The 20,145-nt window shown below is 42.3% G+C and overlaps 1 protein-coding gene across 12 annotated transcripts in view; it reads left to right on the plus strand.

The window, feature by feature from the left end:
- Positions 1-20,145, plus strand: part of LOC136851231 (cyclin-D-binding Myb-like transcription factor 1) — a 672,051-nt gene that overhangs the window by 160,079 nt on the left and 491,827 nt on the right. The gene's annotated exons all lie outside the window — the stretch shown is intronic.

The raw sequence follows: 20,145 nt of genomic DNA on the forward strand, positions 1-20,145 counted from the left end.
AACCGTCGTAAACTCGGAACGTCGTAGCCGGAACCGTCGTAAGCCGGGGACCGCCTGTATAGGGTAAATGATACCTCAAAGCTGGTGTAGGAAACCTGTGGAAATCTGTCGTTCTTTCTTCTTTCCCCTGTTATGTGACTTTATTTCATTGTCAGTTTTTGGGAGTCTTTAAGCTGTTAATTTCAGTAATAAATGCAGCAATACAGATAGGAATCAGGTACATTACTGTAATATGAAAAACTACCCTACTGTATTTAGCATATACGAGTGTGTACAGTATATTTATTTAATGATTTTGTGCTGAGGAAGTAGCTGCTTTTTGTGATAGAACTATTAAAATACTGAAGCAAAGGCATTTTTAAAGGGGTTTTTTGGTGTTTGAACTATCAACATAGGCAGTTAGAAGCATTTTTAGAGGGGTGTCAAGTATTCGAGGATTTTAGCTATTCAAGGGGGGTTGTGGTACGCATCCCCCACGAATACTGGGGTTCAATTGTACAGTATACTCATTGAGATACATAGTTATATTACGTTGATCTTATTTACAATATTCTGTAGTGACACCTCAACCTAACGGACAGTTTGGGGGTCTGCCCCTCCTTTAAGTAACGAAATCCAGTAAGTAACATAGATTGGTAAATAGCCAACACAATACTGTACCTTTGAGCAACTTGACTAGCTTCTAGAGAACAGCAATTCCATATATAATATTCGGTAGCCTATCCTAATTGGTTTTTTGATATTTTCATTATCTAAAATATTTATTCACCTACTCAGTTTCAGATATATATCCACTAAATGCATTGCTTCTAAAACTACATACAGTACAGTACTGTTCTGGACAGAGTAACGTAACAAAAACATAGCCGAGCGCTATAGTTCTACCTACTTACTGAGTATGCTTGTAAGATGTGTAAAATACACACTCATTTAAAATACAAAAAAATCATGCAGTAGTATATAAAAAACCATGAACATCTTTGTTTTAACATGTTATTAAACACTACACATTTACTGTGCACTCTCTCTCTCTCTCTCTCAGGTAGTATCTTTATTGACATTCATTTATTGCAATGCAGAATTGTATGGAATGCAGTAATGTAGTGTGACATACATATATTTTTCAGTCTGTGTATATGGGTGTTAATACACATAGGCATGACTTTAAGGTAAACTATGCACTTACTGTGCATTTGTTTGCCCCCCCTCTCTCTCTCTGTTAGGGTAACCTATTTTTTTATGTAAAGAATAAGAGAGAGAGCACTGTAAACTATAAGAGGGTAGTTTATTATAGTGCATTGTGTGTTCCTACATATTTATGCACACACACACACACAGACTGGCTAAATGTGAATTGTCATACATTCAGCCAGGCTTACCAGACATATTGTCTTGTATAATAATTCATGACTATGTCTTATAGTATAATAATTCATGACTATGTCTTATTATTAGCAACCACTTTCTATTTCAATGACCACCGCTCAGCAAAACACGGACATAGACAACAGTAAGAACTGACAAGCACAACTGAAGCGAGAAACAATCGTTTGCTGATGTTAGTTACTGTAACTAATGTACATTAATTTTAGAGGTATCACTAGAGCTACAGATTGTAACTTTGGTTGAAGAAACGAATAAAGTGCAGGGTGCAAAACATTTTGGACAGGCGGAAACTACGACCAAACCTAACGAGTCACAGTTCTACTTCATTTAAAATTTGTTTGTATAATAAGCAGCATTTTAAAATCAAACTTGTTCCTACACAAATACAAACTCTCAGTCTTTACATATGAGATTATCTTTCAGCGAGCTGGAAATCCGGCTGTTAAACTTTTGCAAGGTGGTTACGGTAATACAAGCAGTTCCCAGTTAATGGCAGGGGTTCCATCCCCAGCCGAGCCCCGCTAACCGAAAATCGGTGATAATAGTGCTGATTACCCTGCTTAACGGCATCATTAACAGGAGATCGGCACTAAAACCCCTGGTTAATGGTGCCGTTAAAAAAGGAGATTGGCGCTGTTAACCAGAGATTGGTGCCATTAACTGGAGATTGGCGCCGAAAATCCGGTAAACGATGTAGCTAGGCAAGCGCCGCACTGAAAGGCTGTTAATCGACGCTGCCAATATGCAGGGACTGCCTGTAGCTACCAATGGTAGGGACAGAAGCACCGCCCACCAAGTCGGTGCGCATTGAGTTCTACCAGTTTTTTTTTGGCTGCCATCTCATCTAGATGTGCATTTCTTTCTCTGACCTGCCGTTCAACTTTCTCTTCTGTGTTTGAATATGTGTGTTTTTATAATATATTTTTTTTTATATTTTTTTGTTTGTACTTTGCATGTAGTATTGATATTTTGAAACATTTCAACACGTTTTTCTGTCTCACTAATGATATATTCACTTGTTCTTGCTATGCAGCCATATTGACATGTATATGTTTTGGAGTCTTTCTCCTTATATATCATTTTACATAGTTTTTTTGTTGCGTTTTTTATTTACACAAACCTAACATCTATCTCCTTGGTGTTTTTTGTGTATTCTGTTTTCTTTTATATCACTTATCAGTGGAGAGTTGGAGGGATAGTATCCAACTCTCGACTGCCTACTGTTCTATCTTTAGACATCTCTCAACCTCGTTTTTAAGAACTTCCCTCTCCAATTTTCTTTTCCTCCTTGTCCTGAAATGCATTTTCATGAACAAACATTTTTTTTATAACAAATAGATATTTTCTTGGAACATTGTAATGTATTAGTCTTCCAGGTATGTAGATTGAGAGAATTGAGACAAGGCGGATTTTTCATGTTTCCAAGCGAGGGTTTTGTATTCAGTTGTACGAGGATACAATAAACCTCCCGTATTCATGGGTGATGCGTATCCCCCACGCGAATAGCTAGAACCTGCAAATACTTTAAAACCCTTCTAAAAACACTTAGAACTGCCTATTTTGATAGTTCAAACACAAACAAAAACTAAAAATGCATATACAGATATCATCCTACTTATGATGAGTTAGGTTCCAAAAAACCCATCAGTTGTTGGAAAAAATGTATCTCGAATATAGCCTAGCCTACACTAGGGTAGTCAGTACCATGTATACTTATATGGTAGCCTAGCCTACACTATAAAGTATACTCTATACATCCACGGTATAGTAATTATTAATATCAGCTAATTCTGGAGGTTCATGCAAAGTGACTTTCATAATTCAATACAAAGAGAAACTGAATAACAAACAAGAATTAGCTTAGCCTACACTTGGGTATATTGTATACATATATGGTAGTGTAGCCTACATTATACTGTACTCTATATTCACATATCACATTATACAAACATCAACATAACAAATATGCATCTTTTCCACGGATCTCTTAAAATGTTATGCCTTAATTCACTGTATCCAGTAATATTGTGTATATTCTTATATTGCTTTTGTATTATAAATTGCAATCATAGCAATCAATGCTTTGGTTTGGAAATCATTATTGCAGTGTTTATTTTGCTGTGTGCAACTCAGTTCAGAGCACTTTTCTTGCTTCTAGTTAATGTAAATGAATCTCTAGATACTTTATTTGTATGGGGCAAGGTTATTTTTTGTTATACTGTACAAAGTGTTCATAAGTCGAAATATAACTTAAATATGTCTTGTTGTGAAATTAATTTAGCTATTTTTTCGTTAAGAGATGATGATGGCCGTTTGGGGGATTTGTTTTGTGTAAAAAAATCAAGATTCCATTCACTATTTTTACTTGATTTCATCATAGTGAGCTGTACGTATTTATTGTTCATTGGCGTAAAAATAGCTGTAATGTGTTCTTTCATGCCTAGTAGTTTTGATGAAAATGCTGACTCTTCAATTTTAATTACGGTCGAGTTTCATCCATGTTGCCGATGCATGATAATTTATAATCATAAGCAGCTTGAAAATTGTTTTCTCAGCTTCAGCTACATCTTGCAGCATAAATTTACCAGTATATTTCCTTGCCGATCTTTTATGCATACAGAATAAGGGCACAGTATAATGTAAAAATATATCAGTCCTATTCTAATTAACGTCATTTGTACTATGGTGGAAATACAAACAAAAGGGCTGTTGTTATACGATTCGGTGATAAACAAAACAACAGTTTCTCGGTCAGTTGTTTATGGCTGTACACATTTATGCAAGAGTATAACGTTACCAACAATACTTTTATCATTCTCTGGGATAAAGAGTTGGATGAAAAGAAGCTGGTTTATTGTAATTTGGTCTCTCTCGCTGCCTGTACACTGCTGACTGTGCCCGTGCGAAATTTAAAAATATTTTATAAATATTGTCGTATCGGTATTAATTGCTTACCCCATTGCAAAATCGAATTATCGTAAGATGAAATGTTGTAACTCGAAAACTAGCTGAGTATTTTAATAGTTTTATCACAAAAACTGCATTTAGTCATGAAAATGAGGTGAAAATACAGTAATTAGTGAATATTTCTCGGTGAAAAATACCGTGAATGGGCAGATTTTCAGCAAATAATGTGTATATATGTTCCATAGAGAAATCCGCGAATAGGTGAGTCCACGAATTGTGAGACCGTGAATACGGGGGGTTTACTGTACTTCTTGCCGAAAGCTATTAAGTTTTCCCCTCTCCCTCAACATGGAGGTTGATGTCGCAAGATCTTTGACAGTGTGTTTGGTCCCAACGTGCTCTCCAGGACCAGTGGGAGTTCCTGTCTACGGTTCCTGTCTTGTTTCTTGCCCCTTCTTTGTTGGGGGGTGTTGTGAGTCGAAGGCTAGCTCCCTTCCCCTCTCTGAATTTTGTTCTTGGCCTCGTGGGCAGTGCAGGATTTTTGCCAAGAAGCATCACAGGAAGGAGGCACCATCTTGGAAGGTGTTTTCTCCTTCAATGGCTGAGAAAGTCTACTGGTTCCTTCTATGCCCAATCTTCCTCCAGTTGCTTCTTCTTCCTAGGAAGATTTTACCCCGTCACATTCGTCCATAGCTTTGACTTTGGAAGTTTCGGGAGAGGGGTCAGGAGATATTATTTCTCTGGCTGCCCCACTCTCTTGGGGGTGATCCCCCGTGAAGGAGGAGGTAGCACCATCTTGTTCTGTTTCAGGATCGGAGGCTCAGAAGATGGCTGTGTTGCCTCATCAGCCTTTGGTGTACCCTGACCAGCGTTTTGAGTTGGCGGCCGCAGTGACTAACCTGTTTACATTCCCATCTCTTCCGCCTTGTTAGTTCCCTCTCAGAGCTTTGGATTCCCTTCTGTGGTGGTGGCTTCTACCCCTGCTCCATCGGCAGCATATTCTTCTCAGAGCTTTGGAATTCCATCCACAATGGTGGCTTCTTCCCCGGCTCCATCGGCAGCGTATCCCTTGCAAAGCTTTGGACCCCTACCACAGTGGTGGTTTCTACTCCCGTTCTGTCTTCTGATGCTCTCATGAAAGCAGTGGTTGACAGTCAACATTGTTTTTCGAGAGAAGTTTGGCTATGTTGTGAAGAAGCATTGCAGGTCTGTGTCTCCATCTTCTCCTTCATCATCTTCTTTCTCTTCTACATCTACGTCCAGATGTGTTCTCCCGCTCCAGCTCACGGCCCTCTCGCTGATGAGGTGTGACGTCCAGCGACTTCTTGCCCTTCAGTATTTCACTCCAAGCAGAGATTGGCGATCGGAAAATGTATGGCAGTGTCATCTTCCCTCTGTCCTCTGTGTTCATGTTCGTAGGAAGGATGACAAGGTTCCTGTTAAGAAATCCCATGTAGTGAAAGCTTCAGAAGTTCAGCCGTTTCTTTCTGGGTCCCGCAATCGTACAAGAGATGTGAGAGATTCGGCACAGCCGCGGACGTGTTTCCAGCCTAGGCCATTGTCGCTTCATCACTCGCACGTCCATGACATTTAAGAACTCCTCCCTGTTCACGCTCTCCCAGGAGGCCCTCTGATCGTCGTTCCAGCCCCCACAACCGTGTCCTGTCGCACATTCGCGTCCGTGAAGACACGTGCATGTGGTTAGTCCAATTCATTCAGCCTTACTCCTCAGCGTCTTGTCGTCTCTCACGTTCTCTCTCTCTTAGGAGAAATTGGGTTCATTGTTCAAATTCGCCTAGCTGCGGACTTGACAGCATGGATGTACGGCTGTACATTGACACAGCCATCGCACGGGAGTGTGGGGGGGTTGTGATAGTTGTCTCAGGATTGCGTGCCTGGGATAGGACCATTGACCATGCTCACGTGAAGGTTTGGGAAGAGAATGGGATGGCCTATGGCCATGCCATGTTGAAGCACTGATTCCCGTCCGATCACTGCCTTGTTCAATTCTGTTGAGCAAAGAGCATTGATAGTATTTATGTAGACATCCAGGAACGTGACAACTCATGTTCGAGTGCAACAACAACACATCTGTGCAATGTCTTTTGCTCACCATGTTTTAGCTTGATCATCTGGTAATGGACAATGGACGTTACCACACCATCTACATACGAGCGAACCGGATTGTTCTGCCAACTTTTACGTCCTTCATAATGTAAGTTGACAGGGTCTTATTCATCGGGAGCGGTCGACCTCCTTTTTCAGTAAACGTCCACATCACCAAACGAATGGCCAACGCATTTGAACGAATGGATCGTTCTTCCAGACATTTCCGACATACGTTATGACCTTCATCAGTCGTTTTCATCGTAGTATCCAACGTCCATTTCAATAACACCTACAACTGAACGAATGAATTCATTCTATCAGACCCATACGGCCATCATTGCATGAACTGGCAGTCTTACACTTGTGTTCAGCCAGAGACTTTGACATTTTACAGGTAGGAAGAAACCCCTTGTTTCATCGTTCACATTTGAACCTTGACTCCTGATTGTTTTTACACTAATATTAATCTTTGACTCCCAGAGCCAAGGTAGTTACAGTTCAACAGCACAGATTTCTTTGGATTCCTGTTCGTTTTCGACTACAGGTTCGTTTCGTTTACAGTGAAGTTCTGTAGAAACATACTGTCCTATGCTTCTGAAACAGGAGTCAATCAATACTGATTGTGCAATCAGAATTATTTTCTAGCTCCGTAGATCTACGGATCAGGCCTACTGCTCGGTACAACAGCTTCAGTGTCCTCTTCTGCAATACTCTTCATAGCACAAGGATGAAGCCTAATTCTTGAAGATGGAAAGTGGGGTCCTGGTCTTCAACAAGGTCTCCTCATTCCATCCCATCCTCTCTCAGAGAGGTAAGAGGACTTAGCCTAATGGTGAGACAACTATCCCCTTGGGGTGTTGTACACTCTTCCCTCCAGGGATACTTCATACCTCAAAGCATCAATCGAAGGTCATCCACCTACACTTCAAGAGGTTAGGCTGGGTACTTAACCTTACATAGCCTAGCCTAACTAGTTCTAGCCTAACCTTACCAGACCTGCGCGTCAGTATCCTGGAACTTCTTGTCTTACGGCATCAACCAGGAGGTAGTCACCTGCTCTTCAAGGGGCTAGGTTTGGTTGGGTAGTTAACCTAACTTATCCTAGCCAAAATAGTTCTAGCCTAACCTTACCAAACCTGCACTTCAATATCCTGGGACTTTTTGTCTCATGGCATCAACCAGAAGGGGGTAGGTTGGGTACTTAACCCAACCTAGCCTAGCCTAAACTAAACCTAGCCTAACCTGACCTAATCTGCACCTCAATAACCTGGATCATCTTAGATCTCCAAGCCTCAGGATCCAAGGATAGACATTCCGTAGTGTTGTTCAGGAACGGTACCACAATAGTTCCTTAGTCAACAAGGTGGGGGGGGTAATGTCCTATCATCTCCTCGATTGACGGTGCGGGTGCACAGGTTTGCAGAACCACACTCAGCACAGCAGTCAACCAGGCACATTCCAGGATGATGGATGTATGACAGACAAGTTCGGTCACTAGGGTTAGTGTTTGCGACAATTGGTCTTGACACCTTGAAGTTGTGAAGAATTGTTTGATCTAGGAAGATGGTCAATTAGTCCTTCAGTCTCGACACTCTAAAGCTGTTACTGTTCGGCTCTGTCTCTACGGACCGTGGGCATAACAGCTATCGACCATGCCATTGAAAATATCACTTCTCATCTGATCAGTGAAATTAGCAATAATTGGGTCAGGTCAGTACTTGGATAGGTGACTTCCTGGAGCACCGGATTCTGTTGACGGTTAGGAGACTTCTTTTGCATCCAGGTTAGAAAATTGAGACTAGTCAGTACTGTATTTGGATAAGTGACCTCCTAGAAATTTCAGATGCTGTTGGCGCCTAGGAGATATCTTACATGATTTAAGTCTTGGGCTTACACCTTCCCGTCATTCTGCCTGGTTCATTGGGAGATCAGTAGTACCTCCAAACTAAGTTCCGACAACTTGTTTTTGGTTCCTACTCAGTCAGGAAGTGGTGTCTAGGAGCTTCATTTCTTTTGACTTGATACAGTTAACCCCTGGGGATTTGCGGGGGATGAGTAACACTACCCCCGCAAATAGCTCAAATCTATGAATACTTAAAACCTCTCTAAAAATGCTTATAACTGCCTATTTTGATAGTTCAAACACCAAAAAACCCTCTCCAAATGCTTATACCTGAATATTTTAATAGTTTTATCACAAAAAGTGCATTTAGTCATGAAAATATGAAAATACAGTATTTTGTGAATATTTCTCTATGAAAAATACCACAAATAAGCAAATTTTCCACAAATAATATGTACGTACATTATATTCCACAGAGAAATCCACGAATAGGTGAAGCTGTGAATCTAGAACTGCAAATAGGCAGGGATCCACTGTATAGTTACACTCCCCCTGTGAGGAGTGGGAGGTGTAGGCAGTAGAGCTCCTGCTGCTGCTGCAGTTACCAGTTGAACCACAAGCCAAGAGGGAGAGAATGTTATGTTATGTGGATCTTAAGGGAGTTTCAGGAGTCTCAGGGTCCAGATAGGCGCTCCTTTGATAGCAATGACACCAAGGTACAGTAGTGCAATGGTTACACTATCCTCCTCCAGAGATTTTTCATTCTTCGAAACATTGACCAGAGTGGCAGGCTCCTACACTTCCTTTCTTGGAACTTAAGCATAGTTCATTTTAGACTTTCAAGAGTCTCAAGATCCAAGCATAGACACTCCTTGGTGTGGTAGCAACGACACCACGGTAGTGCCATGGTCAACAAAGTTTCTAGTGTCCTTTCATCTACTCTATTGCAGTGCAGGTACACAAGTAGGCAGAAGAACATTCAGTACAGTGGCCAACCAGACTTCCCAAGCAAGATGGATGTAATTACAACAATTCTATGGTCCTGTGATTCCAATGACAGTATGACGTCTATGTTGCCTCCATAAAGAATAGACTTTCAGCCCAATGCCAACGACTCATTCTTTAGCTTCGAGTTGGCCGAGAAAGTGTCCTAATTGTCATTTCTCTGACTAGTGAGATGATCAGACGAGCATAAACCGCAACTTCCTGGTGGACAACAGTAGGTTTCAGGCCAGATCTTTTGAGGCAAGGGGCATCGGTCTGTACATCACATTCAGGAAGAACCTGTCGGTTGAGTACTAGGCTGGAATGTAATCATGCAGATCATATTCATCTCCTTTTACCTTGGGTTGTTGCCCATAGGTCCTTGGATTCCTTTTCCTTGGATCCTATGGTGGATGCTCAACAAGTCATGTAGTTGGGACAGGTTGCATCTCGCCTAAGGTGTGCGGCTGCAAGGAGAAGATGTGTGTGGGACTGGCCTCCTCCCTTTCTCCTGTCTTCCTTCCTCTTCCAGTGGGCAGAGGAGCAGTGAACGAGCTGTCATGTGCTGAACGGGTGTACATACAGGTGGTCTGGATGACTGAGTATCGTATCTATAATCCAGCTCCATTTGGTTTAGTAGATGCAAATCCTTCCTTCTCTCTAGCAAGGGGAGAGAGGGACTAACTATAATCAAACCAGTTGGTTATTCTTAGCTTTATAGTCTCCGACACTGTGGGTTCATCCAAACCATTTCAAATCAAGGATATTACATTCCTTTAATTTGAAATGCCCAGAAGTCTGACAATTGAAGATCTCTCTTGTTCAATAGATCAGAGGTACGGTCCCCTTCCTTTGCTCTTTCATGACCAGGAAGAGAATACCCAGGCGAGTCAAACTACCAGTCAGTTCAAAGATGTACTCAGAATCCTCCCTCCAAAAGTAAATCTCCCATATGTAAAGACCGAGGGTTTGTATTTTTGTAGGAACAAATGGCAAATTTTTAAAGTCATTTGTATTTTTCCTAACATATAAACCTGAGGTCTTTACATGAAGGGCCTACTTCTTACCAGCCCTCATTCTCTTACCAACTTGGTGGGCAGTGCTTCTGCCCCTACCATTGGTAGCTATTACCATAACCACCTTGCAAAAGTTTAATGACCAGATTTCCAGCTCGCTGAAGGTTAATCCCATATGTAAAGACCTCAGGTTTGTATGTAAGGACCCCCTCGATTTGGGACCACCATGACATGGTGAGGGGGCTCTTGAACCCCAGGAATCTGTTCCCGGGTTTGAGTCCAAGAGTCCCATATACCATTCTGTATTGCTTTGAATTAATTTTTGTGGAATTTTCTGCTTTTGCCAAAATTTATTGGACCTGATAAACAGGAAAAGATATCATAACTGGGATTGGGTTTATATCTGAGAGATATCAGGCAGAACTATTCTTTAGGGCTGGACCATGGATTCCAGGGGGGTGTCTGGTTCTGGGGATAGGAATCTTGGCATTCTATCCGGTTTGCCCATGACATTATTAGGGTGGGGATGATTGTATTCAAGTAATATTGTCAGTCCTAGCAAGCGGGTGTGGCTTACACTTGGGCCACTTTAATCATGTTGTGCCATCCCCTGTGGGGTAGGGTAGGGAGAGGATATTTGGGAGTCAGTTTTCACTTGTGCCATTGGTAGAAGAATAAACTCCATGAAAGGCTGATGATATCTCTTTAAGGTTTTCAGGCTTATTTATTTTTTTCTCAATCTTTATGCTCAGTAGTGTTAAAGATTTAAGTACCCCTGGGCCCTTTGATGGTAGCAACTCGGCACGGTTGACAAACAAAAAAAAAAGTAAATATCTTGACCCAACCTTGACTCACTTCGACTCCCTCTTTGGAAGTGGAAGTTGGTCACGATTCCTGACCTTAGAAACAGAGAAGAAAACTTACAGTTGAATCGACATTCAACTACTGAAATGTCATTCAGACAAATAAAAGATCAGATGTGGCTGATATAAACCACAACAAAAAATCAATCAGAAAACTACTTAACTATAAAAATATTGAGAATATAAAGGTACATATAAAAAAATGACGATATGAACAGTGTACAGGGAATTATAGTACTCCCTGATAATAATGAAGAACCAATAGAAAAGAATATATTGCTGGATTCCCTGAAAAAAAAGGTACAACAATGTACAAGACTGTGAAATATATAACGTAGCCAGTAGACGGAGTAATGGAAAAACACTGAGAATAGAAAAGATAAAATTCGAAGGCCATGAATTACCCTTGAAATGAAAACCATGGGCCAGAGCGGGGAACTGAGATCGTATGTTCCAAAATCACTACAGTGCCAAAACTGTAGTATGTACGGACATACAAAGAAAAATTGCCGTAATAAATCTGTATGTGCACATTGTGGATCTGACAAACATACCACACAGTGGAGGTGTGGTGAACCAAAATGGATTAACTGTGGACAAAATCACCATGCAAGATCTAAGGAGTGTATGTATTATATGCACAATACAGAATTAATATTACTTCGGGAAAGGACAGGAATGCCTATAAAAGAGGCCAAATTAGAATTGAAAGTTAAAAGAATGCATGATCCCGCTAGGAAACGAATATTTTCTACTGTAACTAGATCAAGCAATGGCACAAAAATGGAAATAGATAAGAGTAAGAAAACCCTGATAAATCAGTCTCAAAGAAAAATAACTACTTTGCAAAAAGAAACCAATATAGCAAAGAACCAAGAGAAGTGTACAAATATTTGTTCAAATTCATTTGAGATATTAAGAGAAATGAAAACACTAGAAGATAACACAAGCACCACAGAAATATTAGAAGATAGTTATGATGAATTAGAAACTAAAGAAAAAAAGAGGCCTTTAGAGAGAACTCCACCCAAGACCAACAAAAAACCAACTATCATTAGAGATACATCCATTAAAGTAAAGGCGGGAGACCACCCGAAGAAAGAACAAAAACCAAAAAATGATAATATACCTTTGTCTCCTAAAGTAATAATAAAACCAATGGAAACAGATACCCACAACATCAAAGAAACAGTAGAGGAATAAACCATTGACAAGAATGATTATGTGATGGCAGAAGAGATTATCCCATTACCAGTAATAGGTGCAGCAAGAGTAAACGAAGAAACGACACATGAAAACACATGTGGATGTAATGAATGTTTCATTGAACTGTGCAACAAAAACAAAAGCATAACAAAGGACAGTTTATCAAGCACTATACAAAATTTTATAAGATACAAAAGTAAAGAAACTGCTTGTTTAGGCAAGAAAAGGGCTGTATGTGCATTGGACACATAATGTCCTATAAAGAAAAACAAATAAATATTGTAAATAGCATTTTATAAAAAATGCAAATTGATGATCCACAAAAAGAAAATAACACGAACACACTAATGTAACACTTTCAGTAATTATATTATACAATGCAACATAAATGGTCTACACACCAGATTTCATTTGGGAGGAATACAATGATTACTATGGGAATATGAACCAGTGATACTGTGTTTACAACATGTCAGCAAAACAAGAAGAAGGAAATTTAGGTACTGCTATGTGCACATAACAAAGTATGTTATGACAGAACACCTGTAAATTTTACTGACTTGCAAATATCATAGTAAGTCCCCCTCGATATGAGACCACCTTGACGTGGTGAGGGGGCTATTGAACCCCAGGAATTTGTTTCTGGGTTCGAGTCCAAGAGTCTCATATACCATCATATATTGTTTTGGATTAGATTTGTGGAAATTTCCACTTTTGATAAAATTTGCTGGACCTGATAAATGCGAAAAGATATCATAGCTGGGAATGGGTTTATATCCGAAGCTAAATAGTGAGAACTGTGGTAGGACCATCAGCTACCCGATAATGTTCAGACCCGAAAGTTACCAGATTGGTAGCTCAAAGGCGGAACTATTTGTTAGGGCTGGACCACGGATTCCAGGGTGGTCTGGTTCTATGGATAGGACTCTCGGCATTCTATCCGGTTTGTCCATAACATGATTCGAGTGGGGATGATTGTATTCTTGTAATACTCTCAGTCCTAGCAAGCAGGTTTGGCTTACACTTGGGCCACTCTAATCATGTTGTGCCATCCCCTTTGGGGTAGGGTAGGAGCGGACATTTGGGAGTCAGTTCTCACTTGTGCCATTGGTGGAAGATTAAAACTCCATGAAAAGCTGATGATATCTTTTTAAGGTTTACAGGTTTTTTTTTTTTCCTCCCTCAAATCTTTATGCTAAGTGTAACGACCCGAGTGGGCCGTTATGCAGGTTCTGTAACATACTCAGGACGGGGCTGTCTTGACTGACGGCAGATGCAACAAACAAAGGAGGGGAAAACAACAAAAACAATATAATGAGCTCAAAATAAATTTATTTACAAGTGAGTCAGGTCTGGTAAAAAGATAAAAACCACAAATACAAAAAAAAAGCCAAAAGGCAGCACTAAACAAAATCAAGTTAAATAAGCATTTAACTTCATAAATAAAAAGTAGCTTAAAAAAAAAAAGAGGCAAAAATAAACAACAGCAGGCAGAAAAAAAAAAATACCAAACATACGTCCTCCATCGGGGCACCAAGACAGCCCTCAGCTGCACGACAGGGACAAAAACCCACAAACCAGAAAACCCGATGGAGCGTCAGGACAGCCTCACGCTGTCATCAAAGATGAGCAGCTCGTGGTCACACGACTACTCATGGTCACACTCCACCTCTACGACGTGCTCCACCGTAGGCGTGCTCAATTTGCTGCTCAAAAACTCGACCAACGTCGACTCCAAAAACTGCCTGCTGCTGCTGCCACAACCGCTACCTTCGCTGCCCTACCAGACCCGACAAGACAGAAAAACGGCAGCTCACCACGAAAACATCAAAACAAAAAAAAACTTGAAGGTAAGGAGGCAGCAATCCACAAAAGGGAACGAGTGGGGAACCAGCAGTTCCCGCAAAACCATCACTTAACGTGACACCTCCCCACCTAAAAGAAAAAAAGATTATTTTTTTTTTTTACACTCATGCTCCTCCAATGCCGTAACAACCCCGCCAGCCAAAACAGAGCCGCCCTGTCACGGTCGCCATTGTAACGACCAGTGGGCCGTTATGCAGGTTCTTTAACATACTCAGGACGGGGCTGTCTTGACTGACGGCAGATGCAACAAACAAAGGAGGGAAAACAACAAAAACAATATAATGAGCTCAAAATAAATTTATTTACAAGTGAGTCAGGTCTGGTAAAAGATAAAAACCACAAATACAAAAAAAAAGCCAAAAGGCAGCACTAAACAAAATCAAGTTAAATAAGCAATTAACTTCATAAATAAAAAGTAGCTTAAAAAAAAGAGGCAAAAATAAACAACAGCAGGCAGAAAAAAAAAATACCAAACATACGTCCTCCATCGGGGCACCAAGACAGCCCTCAGCTGCACGACAGGGACAAAACCCACAAACCAGAAAACCCGATGGAGACGTCAGGACAGCCTCACGCTGTCATCAAAGATGAGCAGCTCATGGTCACACGACTACTCATGGTCACACTCCACCTCTACGAGACGTGCCCCGCCGTGGCGTGCTCCAATTTGCTGCTCAAAAACTCGACCAACGTCGACTCCAAAAACTGCCTGCTGCTGCTGCCACAACTGCTACCTTCGCTGCCCTACCAGACCCGACTGAAGACAGAAAAACGGCAGCTCACCACGAAAACATCAAAACAAAAAAAAACTTGAAGGTAAGGAGGCAGCAATCCACAAAAGGGAACGAGCGGGGAACCAGCAGTTCCCGCAAAACCATCACTTAACGTGACATAAGTGAAAATAATGATTCGAGTACCCCTAGGCCCATTGATGGTAGTGACTTGGCACAGATGACGACCATTGGAACCTCCTGTAACAACCTTTCTTTGGAAAAAAAAACAAGAATCCAAATGTAATCACACTGGAACCTTATATTCCAGTACACAACAAATCAAAAAGAAGTAAATATCGTCTTGACCCAACCTTGACTCGCTTCGACTCCCTCTTTGGGAGTGGGAGTCGGTCAAGGTTTCTAACCATGGAAGCTGACCAAAATATTTCAGCCCTAAAACTAGAGAGTTATTTATTAAATAGACATCTAATGACAGATATGTTGCTTAGACAAATAAAGGAAAAAACTTGGCTTATAGAAGCCACAACAAAAAAACACGATACTATGAGCAGCATTCAGGGTACCATTGTACTTCCTGAAAACAATAACAAACCAGTCGATAAGAAAATGCTGTTGGACTCTCTCAAAAATAGATACCCAAAGATCCAAGATTGTGAGGTATATACTCTACCAAGTAAAAACAGCAATAGACAAATGTTAAAAATAGCAAAAAGGGATTTTGACAAAGGAAAAATCTATTTCTGAGGGAGGCCCTGTGTCACCCGGTGAAATTCCTTACTAACACGAATTTCTAGGTATAAATATTGCTAAATATACCAGAGAAAAATGCTATCAGGAATGCTGGGGTTACTAACCCCAGATCGAGCATCTATAATGAAAATAGATGTCGGTATGGGAAAGGGTTAGTGAAGTTATCACTGCCACAGAACCACACTCTGAAGACATCCCAATGACAAAACCCCCGGAAGAGCGGAGAGCCGACCCAGCTCCCTCACTCACCCGCCTGCCCGACGGCGACCCCAGCGCCATCTGAACTCATTCCAGGCTAGCCCCATCCCCAGGCTTGGTATGCCCGTGCAGGGGGGGGAAAGCTAGGACCTGGGAGGGTCACCGGGTGACACAGGGCCTCCCTCAGAAATAGATTTTTCCTTTGTCAAAATCCCTTTTCTGAGCTCGTCCCTGTGTCACCCGGTGAAATCGTAACAGAGAAACATACCAAGACTGTGGAGATGTAAGAAAACAATTATTTAAGGTGATCATGCATAAAAATGCGTACTATAAGAAAATAAGTTTAATTATTTCTCATAAGTAATTCAGAGCATCACAACAAAGGAAATTAGAATAATAGTTAGGCTAAGCTTATTAAACATACAATTTGACATGAAAATATAAAGTATGGCAAAAAACATGAGAGGAGGTACCAAAATAAGGAGTACAAAATTACAGAAGTACCTCAAGACTTAAACCTACAAAATAGCACACATCAAAAACATAATCACAATAAACATCATATAAAGGCCAACAATTTCAAGCATCATTTAAATTGAGGAGCCAGGCAGTGAGGTATGATTGGCCCAGGAAAACTGGTAGGGCAAATAAATGAGGCAGGCGGGCGGGGGGGAAAGGATAAGGATAATTTTAAGGTGGGGGGATGACACTCCCGACAGACACCGTAGGAAATTTCAGAGCTTCAAGTGTTTTCAAGTAGTGGCATTTAAACACTAATGGAGATTTCTACCCCGTGTATTTTGTTAATTCAGCAAAATCCATATTATGAAAATAATTGGTAGAGGTAGCTACCGCTCGGATATCATGAACCTTGGGAACTGAATCCGGGTTAGCTTGTTTAATGAAGTATAGGATTTGCTGTCTTATAGCTTTTAAAGAAAGTGTTCCACCTTTTTCCCTGATAAAAAGAGGACCAGACAAACACTGAGAAGTTCTTTGCAAGTAAGCCCTCAAGGTAGCGACTGGGCACAAAGACAGGTCTTGTGGAAGAGGAACCACCTTCCAAGGAGACCACCTGTCTTGAGGGTCTTCGTTTTTTGCTAGGAATCTATGATCTGGGGAAAGCAGAACTTCTCCTGACGGGAGGAAATCTATGTGATCAACACCTCTGGAGAGAGCAGACAGTTCTGAGATTCTGGCACCTGAAGCTAAACTAATCAGGAATAAAGTCTTCCTTAACAGATCTAGATAAGAGCATTGGGCATTATTAATATCTGAGGCTAATTTCAGAACGTCGTTAAGGAACCAGGTAACCGAATGTGGGCGTGTTACCGGCCTTAAACGAGCACATGCTCTAGGGATGGAAGAAAAGTATGAGTCAGTTAGGTCAATCTTGAAGCCATGCAAAAACACCTTTCTCAAAGCTGATTTTGTTGTAGTGATAGTGGCCGGGGCTAGGCCTTTTTCAAACAATGATCTAAAGAAGGTTATCACTAAATTAGTGGTCATAGTTTGAGCTTCAGATGCCTTCAGAAAAGATGCCAATTTTTTGACTGCTGAGTCATACTGTCTGAGAGTAGAATCTCTCTTATCGGATTCAATAAACAGAGTATTAACAGGGTCAATATTTGCCCCCCTTTGGGCGGCAAACTTCATAAAGTCCATAAAGCCAGGGCATTCAGAATTTTTGAGGAAGCAGACACAGGCTTCGTTTGTACTATCTGAGTCAGCCTGGGTTTGGGTATCTGACGACGCCGCAACTTGAGTTCCAGGAGAAGTGGAAACCAGTTGCTCTTCGGCCAATTGGGGGCTACTAGGGCTACTTGACCCTTGAATGACCTGAGCTTGTGTAAGACTTTCATCAGCATGTTTATTGGGGGGAACAGATAGATTCTCTCCCAACTGTTCCAATCTATGGACATTGCATCTGTGGCGTAAGCTTGAGGATCTAGATTGGGAGCCACATAACAAGGGAGTTTGTGATTGCTCTCCGTGGCAAACAGGTCTACCTGAAGTCCCGGAACACGATGGCAGATCCAGTTGAAGGAGTCCTTGTCTAGGGACCATTCCGACTCCAGCGGAGTCGACCTGGACAGAGAATCCGCCACTACGTTCCGCACTCCCGCCAGATGGGTAGCTGACAAATGCCAGTTGTGTTTGTCCGCCAGGGAGAAGATGGCTAATATCACCTGGTTTATCCGGCTCGATTTGGACCCGCCCCTGTTTATGCAATGAACTACTACGGCACTGTCCAACACCAGCCTGATGTGGATCTGGTTGGCGGGACGAAGCTTTTTCAGGGTTAGAAACTGCCATTGCTTCCAAAGTGTTTATATGGAACTGTTGAAACATGGTAGACCATGTCCCTTGTACCTTTTGTTTTGGTGAGTATCCTCCCCAGCCGCTTAACGAAGCGTCTGTGTGGATTACCAGAGCCGGCGGGGGAAACTGAAGAGGGACTGACTTGGAGAGGCCCTTGACTGTGGACCATGGGCGGAGTCTTTTCCTTAAGATTTGTGGAATTGATGAGACCCTGTCCCTGAGTCTGACATTGGCTCGTCTCCGCCACACTCTGTTTATGTCTTTTAATCTCGCTTTTAGGAGCAGGTCTGTTACAGAGGCGAACTGAAGAGAACCCAAAATTCTTTCTTGTGTCCGGCGGGAGGCTTTCCTGTAATTCAGAAACTTTCTGGTAGCTGTGGCTATTTCCTTCCGCTTTTTGGGCGGAAGAGATAGCCTGTACGAGGTTAGGTCCCACTGGATACCCAGCCACTGAAACCGAGCTTCCGGCGTTAGGCGGGACTTCTCCCTGTTCAATTGGAAGCCTAGGGATTCTAGGAACTCGATCACTATGGCCGTAGCTCTCCGGCACTCCTCGACGTTTGAAGCCCAAATTATCCAATTATCCAGGTATGCCGCTAACGATATCCCCCGGGATCGCAACTGCTGAACTACTGTTTCCGCCAGTTTTGTGAGTATTCTGGGCACTATGTTGAGCCCAAAAGGCATGACTCTGAAGGAGTAGGCCTGTTTCCCCAGTCTGAAACCCAGGAAGGGAGAGAAGTTCCGCGCAATCGGGACGTGATAGTATGCGTCTGAAAGATCGATAGAGGTGGTGACGGCTCCACGCGGAAGTAGAGTCCGTACCTGCGCAACTGTAAGCATGCGAAATTTGTCACATTGTATGTAAAGATTTAGACGCGATAGGTCCAGAATTACTCTTTGTTGACTGGAGTCTTTTTTGGGAACAGAAAACAGCCTGCCTTGGAATCTGAGGTGTCTCACTTTCTTTATTGCTCTCTTCTTGAGCAGTTCCATCACAAAGTCTTGTAGAGCTTTGGAGGAGGGTTGAAGAAATCTGGTCAAGGGAGGAGGGCCCTTGATCCAGCTCCAACCCAAACCTTTGGACACTATGCTGTGTGCCCATGGACTGAAAGACCACTGATCTCTGAAGCAGAAAAGTCTTCCGCCTACCTGGCTGGTCTCACTGGGAGGAAGTGGGTTTATTACCTCTACCGCGGCCTCCTCTTCCCCGGGAGAGGGACCGTAGGACAGCCTTGCCTCTATAGGAGGCTCTAGCTCTACCCCCCCTTGCACTCCTGTTAAGGCCATGAAAGGCCCCACGACCCTCATAAGAAGGGTTATATGCCGGAGACGACACATAAGAAGGGGTGGCAAGGGAGTGTTGAGCTGGCTGAACCAGCACAAACTGTTGAGGTTGGGCCTTGGAAGTGGAGGGTTGGCTCACCGCCGAGACAGGTACCGCCTGGACAACAGACTGATGTTGCTGTCTTCTGTGCCTCCTGTACCTTTTTCCCGGTCTATACTGGGAGCCGCCGGACTCTGGGGTTTTTCGTTTAAAGGCCGGAATACCCCACCGGGAGCGCAGACTTTGGTTAGCCCTGGTTGCCTCAGCCAGGACACTGGTGACTTCTTCTTCCGAAACCAGATTGGCTCCCCAGAAGGGACTCTTCATGAGCTTGTTAGGCTCATGTCGAATGGTAGCGTCGGCGAAGATGAATTTACGACAATTCAGCCGCGCCACCATGAAGTCATATAGGTCCGACTGAAACCCTGCTAACAAGGATTTCGTCAAGACCTGGAACAGCGGCTCCTCGGAAAACGAGACGGCGGTTGCCTCCGCTAGGCACAGCAAGTTCAGAGACCGGCTCAAGAGACACCGTGCCTCGAACTCAGCCTTCAGGAGAGCTTCCGTCAGTTTGGGAAGCTGCTCACTGAACTGGTTGGATGCGCAATCTGCGTCCAGTTTACCAATCGTAAAC

The sequence above is a fragment of the Macrobrachium rosenbergii genome, chromosome 23, assembly GCF_040412425.1.
Source record: "Macrobrachium rosenbergii isolate ZJJX-2024 chromosome 23, ASM4041242v1, whole genome shotgun sequence".
Classification (NCBI taxonomy): domain Eukaryota; kingdom Metazoa; phylum Arthropoda; class Malacostraca; order Decapoda; family Palaemonidae; genus Macrobrachium; species Macrobrachium rosenbergii.